This window comes from Rhinolophus sinicus, chromosome 16 (genome assembly GCF_057876585.1).
Source record: "Rhinolophus sinicus isolate RSI-liver-muscle chromosome 16, RSI-T2T, whole genome shotgun sequence".
In the NCBI taxonomy this organism is placed as follows: Eukaryota; Metazoa; Chordata; class Mammalia; order Chiroptera; family Rhinolophidae; genus Rhinolophus; species Rhinolophus sinicus.
Window position 1 is genome coordinate 134,086,259 of NC_142516.1, and position 15,740 is coordinate 134,101,998.

The 15,740-nt window shown below is 46.6% G+C and overlaps 1 protein-coding gene across 3 annotated transcripts in view; it reads right to left on the minus strand.

The window, feature by feature from the left end:
- ZMAT4 (zinc finger matrin-type 4) overlaps window positions 1-13,398 on the minus strand; it is a 328,792-nt gene extending 315,394 nt beyond the window's left edge. For 2 of the 3 annotated variants that reach the window (XM_088793577.1, XM_088793575.1), the window contains exon 1: window positions 13,245-13,398. The gene's annotated coding sequence lies outside the window, so the exon portion shown is untranslated. The remainder of the gene's footprint in view (window positions 1-13,244) is intronic. The other variant, XM_088793576.1, reaches the window with a different exon arrangement.
- Window positions 13,399-15,740: the final 2,342 nt, after the last annotated feature.

Sequence of the window (15,740 nt, forward strand, 5' to 3'; positions counted from 1 at the left end):
ACACAAAAAAATTGTAGGGCCAGCCCGGTGGCTCAGGCAGTTAGCGCTCCATGCTCCTAACTCCGAAGGCTGCCGGTTCGATTCCCACTTGGGCCAGTGGGCTCTCAACCACAAGGTTGCTGGTTCAACTCCTGGAGTCCCGCAAGGGATGGTGGGCTCTGCCCCCTACAACTAAGATTGAACATGGCACCTTGAGCTGAGCTGCTCCCGGATGGCTCAGTTGTTGGTTGGAGTGCATCCTCTCAACCACAAGGTTGCCAGTTCAATTCCTCGAGTTCCACAAGGGATGGTGGGCAGCGCCCCCTGCAACTAAGATTGAACATGGCACCTTGAGCTGAGCTGCCGCTGAGCTCCTGGATGGCTCAGTTGGTTGGAGTGCGTCCTTTCAACCACAAGGTTGCCGGTTCGACTCCTGCAAGGGATGGTGGGCTGTGCCCCCTGCCACTAGCAACGGCAACTGGACCTGTAGCTGAGCTGTGCCCTCCACAGCTAAGCCTGAAAGGACAACAACTTGACTTGGGGGAAAAAAAAAAAAAAAAGTCCTGAAAGTACACACTGTTTCCCAATAAAGTCCTGTTCCCCTTCCCCAATAAAATCTATTACAAAAAGAATTGTAACTATGTGCTGTGATAGATATTAACTAGACTTATTATGGTGACCATTTCACAATATATACATATGTCAAATCATTATGCTGTACACCTGAAATTAATATAATGTTATATGTCAATTATAGCTCAACTATAAAGATACGGTCCTATAAGAGCCACCTGGGTAGGCAGCTCCAGGCCTATAGGAATCTGAAACTATTTTTTGAGGACTCTCAATCTACACCCTTATCTTGGCCTTATTGATTGAGCCATAACTCTTCAGAATTTACAGGGCCCCTTCTACAATGAAAAGCTCAAGTGATAGCATGGGCAGCGACCTTTTAATTTTGATTTAGAGATGCAGAGCTCTCTGTGTCATTGTCTCCCGTCCCTCTCCCTATGTGCTCATGGGGCATCTATCCCCACAGCCCAGGGGCCGAGGTCCTTCCCCTCCTCTCTCACAGCTCTTGACTTTACTTCCTAGTCAATGAGAAAATGAAGCAACAGAAGAGAGTCCTCACCCCGACTCCCACCCATCCCTCGACACCCACCCACTCAACTGTCCTTCCGTCCCTTAGCTGTCCACCAGCTAAAGCCATGCTTGCCCCTGTTCCCTGGGTCCCAGTCCCCTCCCTCCCACAAGGCCATTGTCCCAGCAATTCTCACCTCCATCTTTGTATCAGCTTTGTGCTATCTTGACTGGATCCTTTCCAACAGCAAACAAATATCCTGTTATCTTTTCCATTTTAAGGGAGAAATACTTGCTTTGACCCAACATGCCTCTACAGTTAACATCCCGTTTCTTTGCACCCCTTTACAACCACACTCCATAAAATTGTTTACATGAGCCATCTCCGGTGGCTCTCTTCCAACCCACTCTAACAAGGCTCTCACCTCCCACTCCATCCAAGTGCTCTTGTCAACTCACCGCCAGTCTCCATGTTGCTCATGTTCAATTCTCCGTCCTCATCTGACTTCACACTTCAGCAGTATCTGACCCAGCTGATCACTCCCTCCTTCTTGAAAAACACTTCACTTAGTGTCTGAGGTAACATTCTCACTTGGTGTGCCTCTTATCTCATGGGTTGCTCCTTCTCTGTCTCCTTTGCTCATTCTTTTCCATGTCCGAGATCCAGACATCCAGACACAGCAAACATGGTCCTGTGGTCAACTGCCTGTTTTTATAAAGTTTTGATGAACATAGCCACTTTCATTCATTTATATGTTGTCTAGGGCTGCTTTGTTCTAAAGAGCAATGTTGAGTAGTTAGTTGCAGCAAAGACTGTATGGCCCACAAAGTCTAAAATATTTACTATCTGGCTCTTAAAGAAAAAGCTTGCCAATTCCTTTCCTCAATCTATAAATATTGGAGTTCCCAGAACTCAGTCTTTGTACCTCCTCTCCATCTATACGCATTCTCTAGGTGATCTCATCTGGTCCCATACTTTAAATATTATCAGTCCACTGACAACTCCCTCCTACGGTGTGCGCTCAACACAGGCAGTGATCTGTTCAAATCATAGTATATGTTACTCCTTTGCTCAAAACTTTCCAGTGGTTTGAGGAAGCACACCCTGACCTCATTGCTTCACCTGACACCTCAAGTGTCTCCATCTTCGAGGCCTCCATTGGCCTAGACTGCTATGCCCCCGACCATCCATAGGGGCCACCCTCCACTACCCTCTGTCTCTGCTCCAGTTAATTTATTACTGAGGCCCTCCTGGAAACACCCTCCCCACACAGACTCCCTCACCCCTAGCTCTGCTTCAGTTTTCTCCATTTCATGTATCGGCCCTCCTGCATCTATCTCCCCCTGCCAGTAGAATATAAGCTCTGAGAGAATGGAGACTGAGTCAGTTTTATCTACTTCCGTATTCTAAAATCTTAGAACTGTGATTGGTGATTCTCAATATTTTAAGCAATGAATACATGAACACATAAAATTTCAGAAGCTCAAAATTTCAAAAACTGAAGGATGGAAAAGAGAAGCCCATCATTTCTATCCTGGAGAAATCAAAGAGAAGGCCACAGCTCAAAGCTGTGACAGCCCTGAAGCCAGCAGTATCCCTCACTGATCTGTCCCAGGGAATGGACACGCGACAAGGGGACTGACTGCCTGCCAGCTGCTCCTTGAATGTCTCTCCAGAGACACCTGGAAATCAGGAGGGAACAGAATGGATAAATAGAGAAAGGGCTGCTCCAGGGGCAAATGCAGCCTCATTCCCTCTCCCCTCCACACCCCCTGCAGTCACAGCTCCTCAGACCCAAAAGGGGTGATTAGTGGATAGGGTAGCAGAGCAGACAGACAGCCAGGCTTGGAATCTGACACCCACCAGCAGTGTCATCCCAGTGATTCTTAACCACTCTCGGTCTCGGGTTCCTGTCTATAAAATGAGGGTGATGACCAAATGTTTAAAACTCTAAAAATAAAGAGCAGTCTCAGACTTTTCCCTTTCTTATTTGTATCTTATCACACTTAAGTCTATTGTTTAAAAAGAGGTTCTGCTTAGGTTTTTGTCAATGTGCTGTTAGTTGCTCCCTCATTTCCAATCATCCCTCTGGAGTTCCTCACCTCCTCCCCACTCTGCTCACTTTTTTGTTTGTTTGTTTGTTTGTTTGTTTGTTGTTTTGTGTGTTTTTCCTCATAACTTTCTCTTCCTCTTCCCACATTCTGAAAACCATAAGTTCCAGGCAGGCAGGGGAGGGCTTGCAGAATAGGAACCATCCCAGTTCTCCTATTTTTCTTCCTGGAGCCCTGCAGGGCAATTTCATTGTCAGCGGGAACAAATCCACAAGGGGCAGCAGCAAGAGGGAGAGCATCCATATAAGAATCTCCAACCCATTTCCTCCTCCCTCCCCTAACTCGTTGCACAACCACATTGTCCCTGTCTTATTAAACTGAAAGGATTTCTGAGAATGGAGCAAAGCCTGGAATGATGAGACACCCAAAGCACCTCTCCCCGTCACCACCCCTGACAGAGCCAAATGGCCTCTCAGCTGCCTCTGACATCCCATGCCGGCTCTTGGCTCCAAACTGCCACTCACACCAAGGATACCCTTCCTTCTATCCAAATGGCCCTCATTCTTCAGTGCTCAGAACTCAGGACCGTCTACCTCCACCAGCCGTGTGAGACCACTCACACTCTCACTGACACCCAAAGTTCTCAGCACTTACATGGGGCCTCACATTTGGACTCAGCTGAATACACGCTTGTACTGGAAGTCATCTGCCAGAAAGTACTTTATGGGGGCCACACTGGGGGCTGTGCCCCACTCCTCCTTCTCCCAGGACATGTGGGCCAGCAAGAAGTCCTTGTTGATTACGAGGTTGGGCGGCATTTGCCGGCAGAAAACCTGGTTCTTCTCATGCTGGCCCTTCTACTTCCTGCCAGTACAAACCCGGGAGAGCGGCTCTGCCTTTCCAAGGACCAATTTCCGTCTCCACAAAATGAGGATAAAAACACCTTCCCTACCTTTCTGAGTCTTGTGAATACAAAACACCATATAATGTACATTATTATTACACTAAATAGTGCGGCAAAAGAGCCGTGTGGGCCACACTGCTCCTCGTTCTGTCCGACAGGCCTATCCACTTTTCCCAATTAAGCCTCTGAAAGCCCCAAGGATGTTCCCATAAGAGCTGCCACCTGCCCTGCTGAGGCAAGGCACCCCAGAGCCCCCAAATGGCCCAGGCACACATCATTGAGCCAGCCAGCTGTGACTTCCACAGACAGTAGGGCTCTCAGGCTGCCTGGAGTTTATGCAACAAAGGAAACCACAGCAGGAAGCAAATGCATTCAAGAAAAATGGCAATAAATGAGACACTCCGTCAGGAAGCAGAACCCAAAAGTCACCTCTGGAGAGCCTTCAGAACCCAAAGTCCCTCCTCTAAATGTGATAGCTGTCACTGCATTTGTTTGGTCTTAATTAATACGTGAATTAAGCAAAAGGCATGGCTTCTGGGAAAGAGGTGAGGGTGGCTCCACACCTTCCTGATGGAAACCTACCAGCATGGGGAGCCCTACAAAACAGCCCTCTCCGGAAAGGGAGCAGGCTGTAACCCCAAAGTTCCTTGTTACCTAGCTCTTCCACTCACCAGCTTTGTGACCTTAGTCAAGTCAGAGCCTCCCTGAGCCTCAACTTTTCCACTGTTAAAATCAGCAAATGTATGTGATATGTGTTAACATGTCACCTGAAGATAGGTCTGACCACTGCAGGTAGGTGACAGGGCCTGTGGATATGTGTGGAAGGGGAACGGGTGAGGTGGGGAGGAAGGAACAAGGATGCCACAGCCCATGGTCACCGGCCCCTGCACAGAGATCCTGCACCCTCGACCTCTGAAGCAGACTTAGCCCGTACTGATGCCGGTAGCTCGTGCTGCATTTCCTGTGAGCATTGATCGGATCTCACCAAATGGATTGAGGACACTGCCGCGTTCTGCTGTATAGTGAGCAACACAGGGCTACATTGCTACATGTATAGTCACCGCTTGAACATTGGTGGTTTGGGAAACTGATTTACAGAGGGCATGCTTTTCTGACTTGTAAAATAATACATGTACTGTGGGAAATTTGGGAGATAGAAGTTTAACAAAATAAAAAATCATGTGTTTCTTAAAACCCACAGATAACCATGGTTCTCACTTTGATATATTATATTCCATTCTATTTTTCATGACAGTATACATCTTTTTTTTACAAAATTGTACTTATACTCTATTTACTTTTAAACCTTTATCTACTTAATATATATTATTAGCATTTCCCCATATTCTCATATTTTATTCAATGTACTTTTAATAGCTTCCTTGATTTCCATTTTATAGATGAGCCGTATTAGATTTAATTAATCCCCCCATACCATGTTTTGTTACTATGAATAATGCTGAAAGGAATATCCTTGATTAGAGCTATTTTGCACATCTGTGGTTATTTCCTTAGGATAAATTCCTAGAAGAGCAATTGCTTACTGGTTCTAAGGGTATATTTTTGAGACATCTCTCCCATATTTGCAAATTATCTTCCCACCAGCTAAGTGTGAAAATGTCCATTTTCCAGCACTCTTAACAACACTGGATATTATCATTTTCATTTTTGCTAATCTGGTAGGTGGATAATGACATCTTGTTTTTCTAAGTTCACATTTTAATTATTAGTGAAGTTGAACAATTTTGCATATATTCCTGGACATTCCTGTTTCTTTTCTCTGTGTTTGAACTATCTATTCTCATCCTTTTCCCACTTTTCTGTCAGGGGACAGACTGATTTTTTAAAATATTTTATGGACAAGAGAATTAGTCTACAACCTCCTTTGATGACCCTGCCCCCGTGTTTAACAATCCCCTCCTTTAAAGCACTAATGCTAATGTCTAATCCATATCCTTTTCTTGTTGCTTAAACTCATTTGCTCTCAGCCTGTCTTGGGGGTGGCAGGAGGGAGATGCCCGGCTCCCTCTTTCATCTAACAGTGCGACCTTTCCTCACCTGTCAGCTTCTCTTCTGGGGGAAGAATAATTTCTCTATTTTTACCTGATCTCATGGAACTTATGAAGTCAAAGTATCACCCTTTGATGCTGTCCCCTCCTCTTCTTCTATTGTCACAGTCTTTCTTCAGGCCCTCAACACTTCTTACCTGGACAGCAGCAAATAATGTCAGAACCAGCTTCTCTATCCCAGACTTGCCCCCCTCCGAACTTCACCCCTGCTCTCCATTTCACTACTCATTTTCTGAAACGCAAGTGTGACTGTGTCTTTTCCTGCCTAACACCCTTCTGCTCCTCAGTTTGGCCAGCTGGTCCCTCCCTACTTGGGAGCATGCATTTGCCTCCCTTCCCCCACCCCCCAAACCACACCTCATGTGTTCAGATAGCAACACCCAAGTATTACTTATAGTGCTTTGACATGCTGTACTGTTTCATACTTGAGTCTTGCAAACGTAGCTGCCCTCCTTCTCACCCCTCAGCATGCACCTGGTGGAATACTATTTCTTTCTCAAGTTCCTCTCAGGTGTTCCTATCTCCAGGAGGCCTCCTCTGACCATGCCAAGTGAGGGTAACCATGTGCACCCCGCATCCAGGACATACTACTATCATGCTTGCACCTTATTGTATTCTAGTGTAGTCCGTACACCAAAACTAAAGGAAGAAATGTGAAGTCAGTTGAGCGTCATTCTGAATGGAAAGGACATAGTGGGAAAGCCCTGGGCTGGCCTGCCCATCTGATGTACTTGTATTTTTGGAGGTTCCCTCTGTTGGTCGTGGGCTCCTTCATCTTCCACAGACAGGCTCCAGAGTCCCCTGGTTTCCTGTCCTTTCTCATGCTATCCCATTTTTTTTCTCTCTTCTTAATCTTCCCGAGCTCTCAACACCCTACAAGTCTGTCTCACCTCCTGGGCAGCCCAGTCCCTGGAGCCCACTGTATCTTCTCCTCTTTTGGCTCTGCTGTTCCATAGAAAAACATCACTGCCTCTGGGGCTAGTGGTCTTTCCACGCAAGTTCCTTCAGCAGAAGGACCACACCTATCTTGTATGGCAGATCCCCTTGTGCCTGCCTCAGAGCTGGGCATACTGGCTCAGGATGCCTCTGATAGCACAGAGACATGCAGCGGGCTCTGGGTGTGGGAGAGTCGTGCCCTCCCCCTGGGCACTCAACTGCTGGCCCCTAGCTAGCCCAGCACAAACTTCCATGTTTTCTTTTTCTCAGTGACTACACCCATGCGTTTACTAATTATGCATTCATTGTGTGGGGCTCATTTCACCCACTCATCTTGCTTTCTGTGTGGTTCACCACTGCCAGTGCCCCACTCTTCAGTGGGAGAGCTTCTTTTCATCCTGAGATCACCGGTAGAGGACAACACACACCACTCCTCCCCCAAACCCAGCAGGAGCAGCCCCTGGCCCTGAGCTGGCCCACCTGTTCTGTAGTGTGTTCCTTTCCTGAGCCCCCCTAACACTCCATCCATGGGGCTCCAAGCACACCCAGAAGATGTGTCCACCCAGAAATGTATCAAGTCTGGATGGAAGGAGTATAGAATGTCAGCCTCACATCGTGGAAGCTTCTCTCAGAAATGAAAATCTAAATGGAAATGAGAGTTGTTTTGTTTTTTAAAGGTGACTGGTGAAGTGTCTTATCCAGAGCCTGTGCATGCTGTGGACCCCTCTTATTTCATCTATCCCATGAGAAGTTGGGACTAGCTCTCTAAAGTCTCTTACCTCTGTAAGATTCAGATTAAATCATCTTTTATTTTATTCGTATCTCCCTTCTTGGTCCTCCCAACTGTACCCCATCCCCTTCTTTCTGCTCCAGTTTCTGGCAAGCATTGCTCCTCCCCTGGCCTTGCCCAGCCCATCCCCAACCACGGACTGGGGACTCCTGAGTTCACTGGAAAAATCAGGGAAGCTGGAGTTGAGTGCGCGGTGTTAGTAATGTGCACTCAATAAATACTGCTTAACTGCAGGTTTTCCCGCCTCTGCCATTGGGTTAGAGAGGAATTAAGAGCACAGAAAAAGCAAACGGTCTATCCAATTTGGAAATGAAAAAAAAAAAAAAAAAAAAAAATGAGCTACAAAGCAAATAACACTGACGTGGGAGAGGGAGGACCTTGATTCTGGTCCCGGCTCTGCCCCTGGAACACTGTGTGACGATGCCAAGGATTGTTACCCCCTGGGCCTCATTGCCACGTCTGCAAATGAAAGATTAGACTTCATGAGAGATCCTCAAGCGATGGGCAGGGTCTGCCAGTCAAGGCGGCACCCTGGGGGCAGCACAGGTCCGCTGCACTTTTCCCACTTGTCCCAGGGATTTTGATTCTCAGCCACTTTGATAGCCCCAGGGAGAAGGTGAGGTCTCAGAGAAATAAAACAGCACCCTGGTCAGGAGGGGCAGGATACCTAGACGAAACAGCCCCTGCCGCTCACCTCCCCACAGCCCTCTGCCTCCTCCTCCAGCTGAAGCTCCTGCTTATTTCCTAAACATCATCACAGAGGCTCCACAACCTTCCCTTTTTAACAACTCTTGCTGATGGAAAATTCTTTCTCATACCTAATCTAAGTCCATCTGCTGCAATTTCTGTCTATTTTCTCTCGTTCAATCCTTACTGGAGATGGAGAACAGCTGGTCGCCATCCTCCATATAACATCCCCTCCTAAACCAAAATCAGTTATTACATCACCCCTCAGCCTGTTTTTCTCCTGGTAGAGCATCCACCATTCCTTCCAACCTGCCTTCAAGGCTTCTAGCCCTGAAAGATCACTGAGCACCATGGCCCACACTGGAGGATGCTCGGCAAGCTCCATGCCCTTCTGGAGCTGTAACATCCCCAGCTGGAGCTAAGACTCGGGGGACAAAATCCAGGAAGAAAGTCAGAGCAGAAAAGGATCAACCAGTCCAAGCCCCTGGCTTTATATATGAGGGAACTGAAGAAAGAGAAAGGAAGTACAGCACCCAAGGTCAGATCTGAGGGATCAAGCTCCAGGGGCTGGACCCCAACCATTGCCACCACAATGCTCGAAGTGGCTGCAGTGTGTCCTTTACATGGGAAAGAGCAGGACCAGCCTTGACTAAAAAGCAAAGGGCCACAATTGCCCAGACACTCCCTATACAGACTCTGTCTTTCCAATCCCACTAGCAGATGTCTGAAACTCCACTATGAACAGCTTTGATTTTCATTAACTACTCAAATACCTCTCTGTAAGTGGCAACACTGTTGACTGTTCACACCTTAGTATGAATAAGTAGATGTGATCCTATCCGACTCTTGATAGAGAGATTTAGGGGTGAGAAGAGAACAAAGGACAAAGAAACTAGGAGAATGGCAGACAAATGTTACTGCTTGCTAACATTTTCAAGGTCAGTCCTGTGGGGGGGGGGGCTGAGGGTAGGTGGGCCTCGTGACAGTGGAGCAGTGAGGGCTATGCTTTGTGGGGATCCCTTGCATGTGACAGGCCTATGCTCAGGACCTTCTGCCCTGATTGCCTCACACAGGGGAGCTGCACCACCCCAGTGTTCTTGTGAGGTCTGCGTAGAACTGAACATGGTTAAAGGATGACCTCATTGCTCCCACAGGGCCACCCCCATGTGCATCCCAGAATTCCTGACTCCCCCTGGTTAACTGTTTCAGATGTGAGGTGAACAGGGTGTCTACAATTAAATCCCAACTTCTAGGATACCCTTAATGACAGGAAGGAAGAACCAGAAGGGAAGGAAGAAAGGCAGCTATACCTGAGATGAAGTACGACCATTCAAGTACATGCTTCAATAATGAAATAGCTCCCAAGTGGGGAGGAAAAAAGGGGGCATGTGAGTGTAAGGAAAAGTGAGTCTGTTGAACTATTTACTGATAATTTTGGCTATGAAATTTTCCTAAGTGAAGAATGAAGGGGGGAAATAAGAGTATGGTGAATACATTTCCGAGCCTAGATTTCAAAACAGGCTTCACCCTATCTTGAATAAATAGAAGCATCATGCTCCACCCTCTTTACCTTTCAGGGGGTGCTCCAGACTATTTCAAACCTCCAGACACACACACCCTCCCCTAGGATAACCAGGGAGTTCACACATCCACCGAAGAAAAAGAAGACATTTCAGCAGCATTTACAAAAACACCTAACACAATAGACTTGCTTATTTGATTTCCCCCAAAACCACAAAATTAAATTTTAAAATAGAAGACTAAAAGGCTCTTTTCTAATAAAAATTCTAATGTGTGTTCAATCCTATTTCAGGGGACAGTTTTCTTTAACAGCAAAATCGGCACAAAATGACAAGATCAAAGCAGGTTGGCAAAGAGATTCTTTACTGATGTGTTTATGATGAAAGAGGATGACAGAAGGGAGATGAGAAGGAGAAACAGAAAAGTAAGGGGCTTTCACGTGCCAGGTAAGTCACCTGGGGCTTGTGGAAACAGAAAGAGGCAACCTAGAAATCCTCATCGGCCAGTTCGGGAGAGGAGAAAATGCTAGATCTATGGATGGCACCTATCCTGGGTCTGGGCTAAAGCTACCATGTTTGATGAAATAACAACTAACAAATTTAACTTCCTGAGTGCCAGTCGGGCTCTCCATACACAACCAGGTGCCTGGCTTCATTAGGACCTAATCAGTCTAACACTAGCAACTAAATTCTCCAAACTGGATCACGGCAGAGGGGCTGGATCTGAATGTTATGCCCCATCCAAGGTGAAGTTGCAATGATGGTATTTTGTGTTTCGTCAACTATTCTTCAGCTCCTATTATCCTTTTTTTAGTCTACAGTTGTTATTTTAATGATCTCTGTTCCAAATGGGGAACTAAAAGGAAGAGAAATGAGGGGGAGGGAGAGGGAGGTAAAGCAAGTGCTCCAGTGTGTCCCACTTGTACTTCCAACCCTCCTCCCTCTTCTCCCTGCCCCCACTGTGCCTTTTTCCTCTCTGCATGAGTCACCATTCAGGAGCTGCTTTAAAAGCCTTACTTTTAAAGTCCTCTATCACGATAGAAACCCAGCAGACCAGCATCAATTAAAAGGACTCCGATTTTGTTACCTGTTCCTGGTTCTAGAGACCCCCTCAAACTCTAAAGTATTTCCTAGTTTTATTACTGTCTTCATGAAAACCAAAGTGCCCCCTTTAAAATTCCCCACCTGCTGGGTGCCACCTCTCCTGGGATCTCTGGGGGTCATGTGCCCTGGACAGACCACAGAGGAAGGGGTTTGGGGCCAATTATAACCAGCAGCTGATAAAGGTCCAGAATCCACTCCAGGTTCCCAAACACAAAGGCATATAATTTGTGGGGTTGCAAGTTTGTTTTGTTTACTGGCAGACAACATGTGCAAAAGAGAAAGCTGATTGTATCCCAACCAAAAAAACTCAGGCAGCTGGGTTTTTTTTGGGTTTTTTTAACCATTATGAGTAGAGATTTGTCAATAACAACTCCCACTCAAAATAGCTGCCTAAAGGAGATGGAAGGGAACTTGTTGTGGAGGTTAAAGAAAACACAAATTAAAAAGTGAAAGTGATTTGTGGAGCCAGAGAATGGAGGCTGTCACCTGCACCTCAGCGGGAAGGGTGTAATGGGGAAAAGGTGCTGCTGGAGGATCCCTCCCAGAAAGTTCACTTCCTGCCAGGATGGGAATCAAACCCCCCAGTTTCAGGTGTAGGCTAGAGATCAGTCAGGAGATTCACTTGAATTCCCCCAAAGCCTTAGGGCAGGGGTGTCCAAACTGCGGCCTGTGGGCCAACTGCGGCTCGCAATCCGTTGTTAATTGGCCCGCAGCAAATTCCAAAAATATATTTAGTTTACTTAAATAAACCAGGTGAGGCAATACGTACTTCACCTCAAGTGAATGGCCCGGTTGTTTGTGTATTTTACTGCATATGGCCCTTGGTAAAAAACGTTGAAAAAAGTTTGGACACCCCTGCCTTAGGGACTCGTAACATCAACCCAGATTGGCAGCTTCAGAGTATCCAGCAGGTCAGTGCTGTGGGGCATTCACATAGGAGCTGCCTGCCTTCCAGAAAGCAGGAATTCATGCAAGACCAAGCCATCACCTTGTCCCCCGTAGGGACCCTGCCACCTACAAGGCCCACCTACCTTCCACCTCTCATTGACAGAAGCCCAGAAGCTCAAGGAAAGGACTTTCCTCATGTTCAAAAGTGGGTCTCAGAGCAAGGGAGGCCCTTGTGGTCCCACAATTTAGAATGGATTAGGGTTCAGCTACAAGGCTGGACCAGCTGCCTGCGACCGTGAGCTTTTTTACTTGAAGAGTAGTCATCAGAAGCGGTGTGGTTGGTGGCTTCAGCAGCTCTGGACCACAAAGATACCATACCTGCACACCTAAACAGCGACATCCCCCAGGAGCCAGCCCCTCCCACCAGCCTCCACCTCCCAGAGCAGCTGGCACGCTTGGCACTGGAGCGCCCTTCACTGATAAGGGTGTAACCTTCCCAAGAGATAAAATTTAGCTGTGTCCCCTTTATTTCAGTACACACCAAGCCTGGAAAGTCTTCCAGAGTTTTCGGGAGCTAATCAATTAAGTGATTTCTTCTCCTCTGAGAACTGTTTTGTTGGTTTCTCACCAAGTTGTGTGACACGCAGATGCCCATTAGGTCAAACAGGACTCCCACACCCCAGGAAATTCCTCCTTGCACCAAATAAAATGAACTGAGACAGAGTGGGCGAGGGATAGGAGGGAGGAAGGAGACAAAAGTTTGAGAAGGACTCAAGTTGAAGGTAACAACAGTTGGAGGAAGGCGGGTCAAGGTAATGTAAAGGGAGCCGACCCTATGGCGGAAAACCCAACCAACCAGTCACGTTCCTCAGAATCAGTCTCCCAGGGATGGGTACGCCAGGAAACAGCACATCCAGGGGTGCAAATCCCTTCACCCAGCAAACCTGAATCTACACACCCCAACCTTGCAGGCACCCTAGCACAAGACCAGATCTATTTTCACAGACATGAGCGCAGCTAATTGAGAGAGTAGTAAACAAATCCAGTTCTAGACAGCGCAGAAGTTTTCCAAATTGTCAGCTTGTTTTCCTCCCAACAAAAGACGGTGATTTCCCACCTTTGCCACATTTCCTCCCCTAAACTTTTCTTTCTGCAATCCCTCTATCTATGCTAAACTGCAAGCCGCTGAGCATGCAAGCGCAGGAGCAGCTTCCCCGGGACGCAGGCAGGGGTACCTTTTCCGCGGAGCAGAGGGGCTGGTGCCCAGAGTCTCGCTGCCCTGCCGAGCGGTGGAAGGATGCTGTCGGGATGGAGCACGCTGAGGATTACGCGTTCCTGTCTCTGCGACCAGACCTTTCAGCAGCTCCGACCAACTGTGCTAGCGATGCACTTAGCAATTATCTGCTGGCGCCGACGCCCCGCCCTCTGCTCTTGCGATTGGCTCTCCGGTCCCGGGCAGGACTGCATTGGTTTCAGCCGACCTCACTCAATGCTTTGGCTCCTACTATTATCTAAGCCATCAAAGGGAATAATTTCATGTTCATTGACAACCTGTAAGGCTCTCCTCCGGCCCGATGTTGGGGGCAGGCCTGGGAGTCCAGTGGAGGGAGGAGGGTAGAGTAGAAAAAGTGGTGGGGGTGGGGGAGAGGGAAAGCGCAAGAAGGGGTGGGGGGAAAGAAGGATAGAGGGAGAGAGAGGGAGATGGAGCTATCAAGCAATCAGATTTTTTGCTCTAGCATTTTAACTTCCACAAAACAGAGCCCATAGCAACAATTCTCTGGCCTTATTTTTCCCCAACTGGCGCATGTTCCTGAGGGCAAAGAGAACTATAACGGCGGGGGTTTCCGCCTGTGTCAGACGGGCTCTGGGAAGCAGAGCAAGGTAAGAGCTGAAGGAATATAATGGTGTTGTTCCGGGGCCACCTTGGAGGACATGTGAAGGTCATTTTAGATTATTTGGGGGGACATATTATGCACCTTCCCTGGAGTTTTTTCATCAGTTCTTTCCTTCCTGCTCTAACTAAGCTCCTAACCTGGGAAGACAGTGTCCCTTATCAGCCTATTCAGAGTCTCAGAAGAGCTGTTTGTTCTTAAAGCCAGTGAAAGTCTGGAATTCCTCACTGTTCTCACAGGGAGGCCCAGAGAGCCGGGCATTCCAGAGCTAATAATTCTGCTCCCGACCCTCACTTTCACTTATTCTGACCTGGCCTCAATTAATTGTTTAGACTTACACCTGCAGCCAAAGCAAGAGAACAGAGGAGTCCGTCAAAGGGTGGGAACAGTTTAAATGCTCTTCCTTGTTCAACAAGGAATCATGAAGCACAAGTTTTGATGGCTTTTTCCCCCTTAATGTATTTTTTTCAGTACATAGAAAGGATGTCATTTAGTAGCTGACTTTTTTTTGGAGAAACGAAAATAATTTAAAGAGTCTCTTAAAGAAAGCTCTTAGAATATCAAGTTCCAGATAAGTTAGAAACTAACCTTTCACCCTTCTCCTACGAGGATCCGCACATTTTTGAGTCCAGACTATAGTTCCAGATCCTACCCTGTGGCCTTTGAATAACTGCAATCCTTATCATCATCTGCATCCTTGGAAGCAAATGGCATGATCCCCTTGCCTTGTCCAGGAAGTTTCTGCTTCATGCATACATGCCTGGCTTCCCTGAGTACATTGCAAGCTCTGTCAGGACAGAACCAGTATCGTGGATATCTTTATAAGTCCACTGACAGCACCTAGCATTCAGTAAGTGGGCTGACTAATAAAACCCAATTCAAAACAGAAAGTGTGCCCAGCTTTGAGGCTCATGGAATTATCATTGCACTATGAAAGCTCATCAGGCTGGACAGTGTGTGTGTGAGGTGGCGGGGTGGCGCCTGCTGGAGTCCAGGAGGTAAAAGCTCAGGACTAAGCACTGTGACTGCTGCAGCTAGAAAATCCCTTCAAGCTCTTGATGCCTTGTTCTCTATGGAAAATGAGGCAGCTTTTCACTCAATGCATCCTTCTCCCTCAAACATCTAAAAGAAATGAGAAATGTGGGATGTACATTATGTTTGTGAAGCACATACCTCAAAAAGTTAAGTTATTTCCATAATAGCTTTCCAAGTAGCAGCATGACTAAATGGAGAGTGACCATATATTAGGAATCAAAAACTAGGACAAGGGATGTAGCAAAATACTTATTTTATATGTCATTTATCATCTAGGTGAAATTCTTACAAAGGTACAATGATGAAATTAAACTTAGCTTGACCCTGTCCCAGCAAATCTGACATGTTCAGTCATGGTGTAAAAAGCATGAATAACACAATTATGATTTAAGCAGTAAGATTCCCACTTCTGAGAGAAAGCAGACTTTAACTTTGGCCCCTTGCACTATCCCTTTGTCCCCTCTAAAAAAATAAAAAAATAAAAAAATAAATTGTAAGAGCACTCTTGAACTCCTATCAAAGTTTCAGTTGTCCTCAAAGGAAAAACAAAATATTTCAAGTGATTTTCTAAAATGCTTTGTTTAAAACAGCATATGCTTACATGTACTTTTTGACTTCAGAAGATGAGAGAGAGAGAGAGAAACAGACAGAGAGAGAGAGACCTGCAAACAGTTGTTTACGTCAGTGTCTCTTAAAACTGCCTGGTCATAAAATATTCTCTTTGAGAGAAGGATGATTCCTTTGTGTTCCATAGATCACCTGCTTAATTCTGAGAGTTAGAAAATGCATATTAAGTATGCAGAT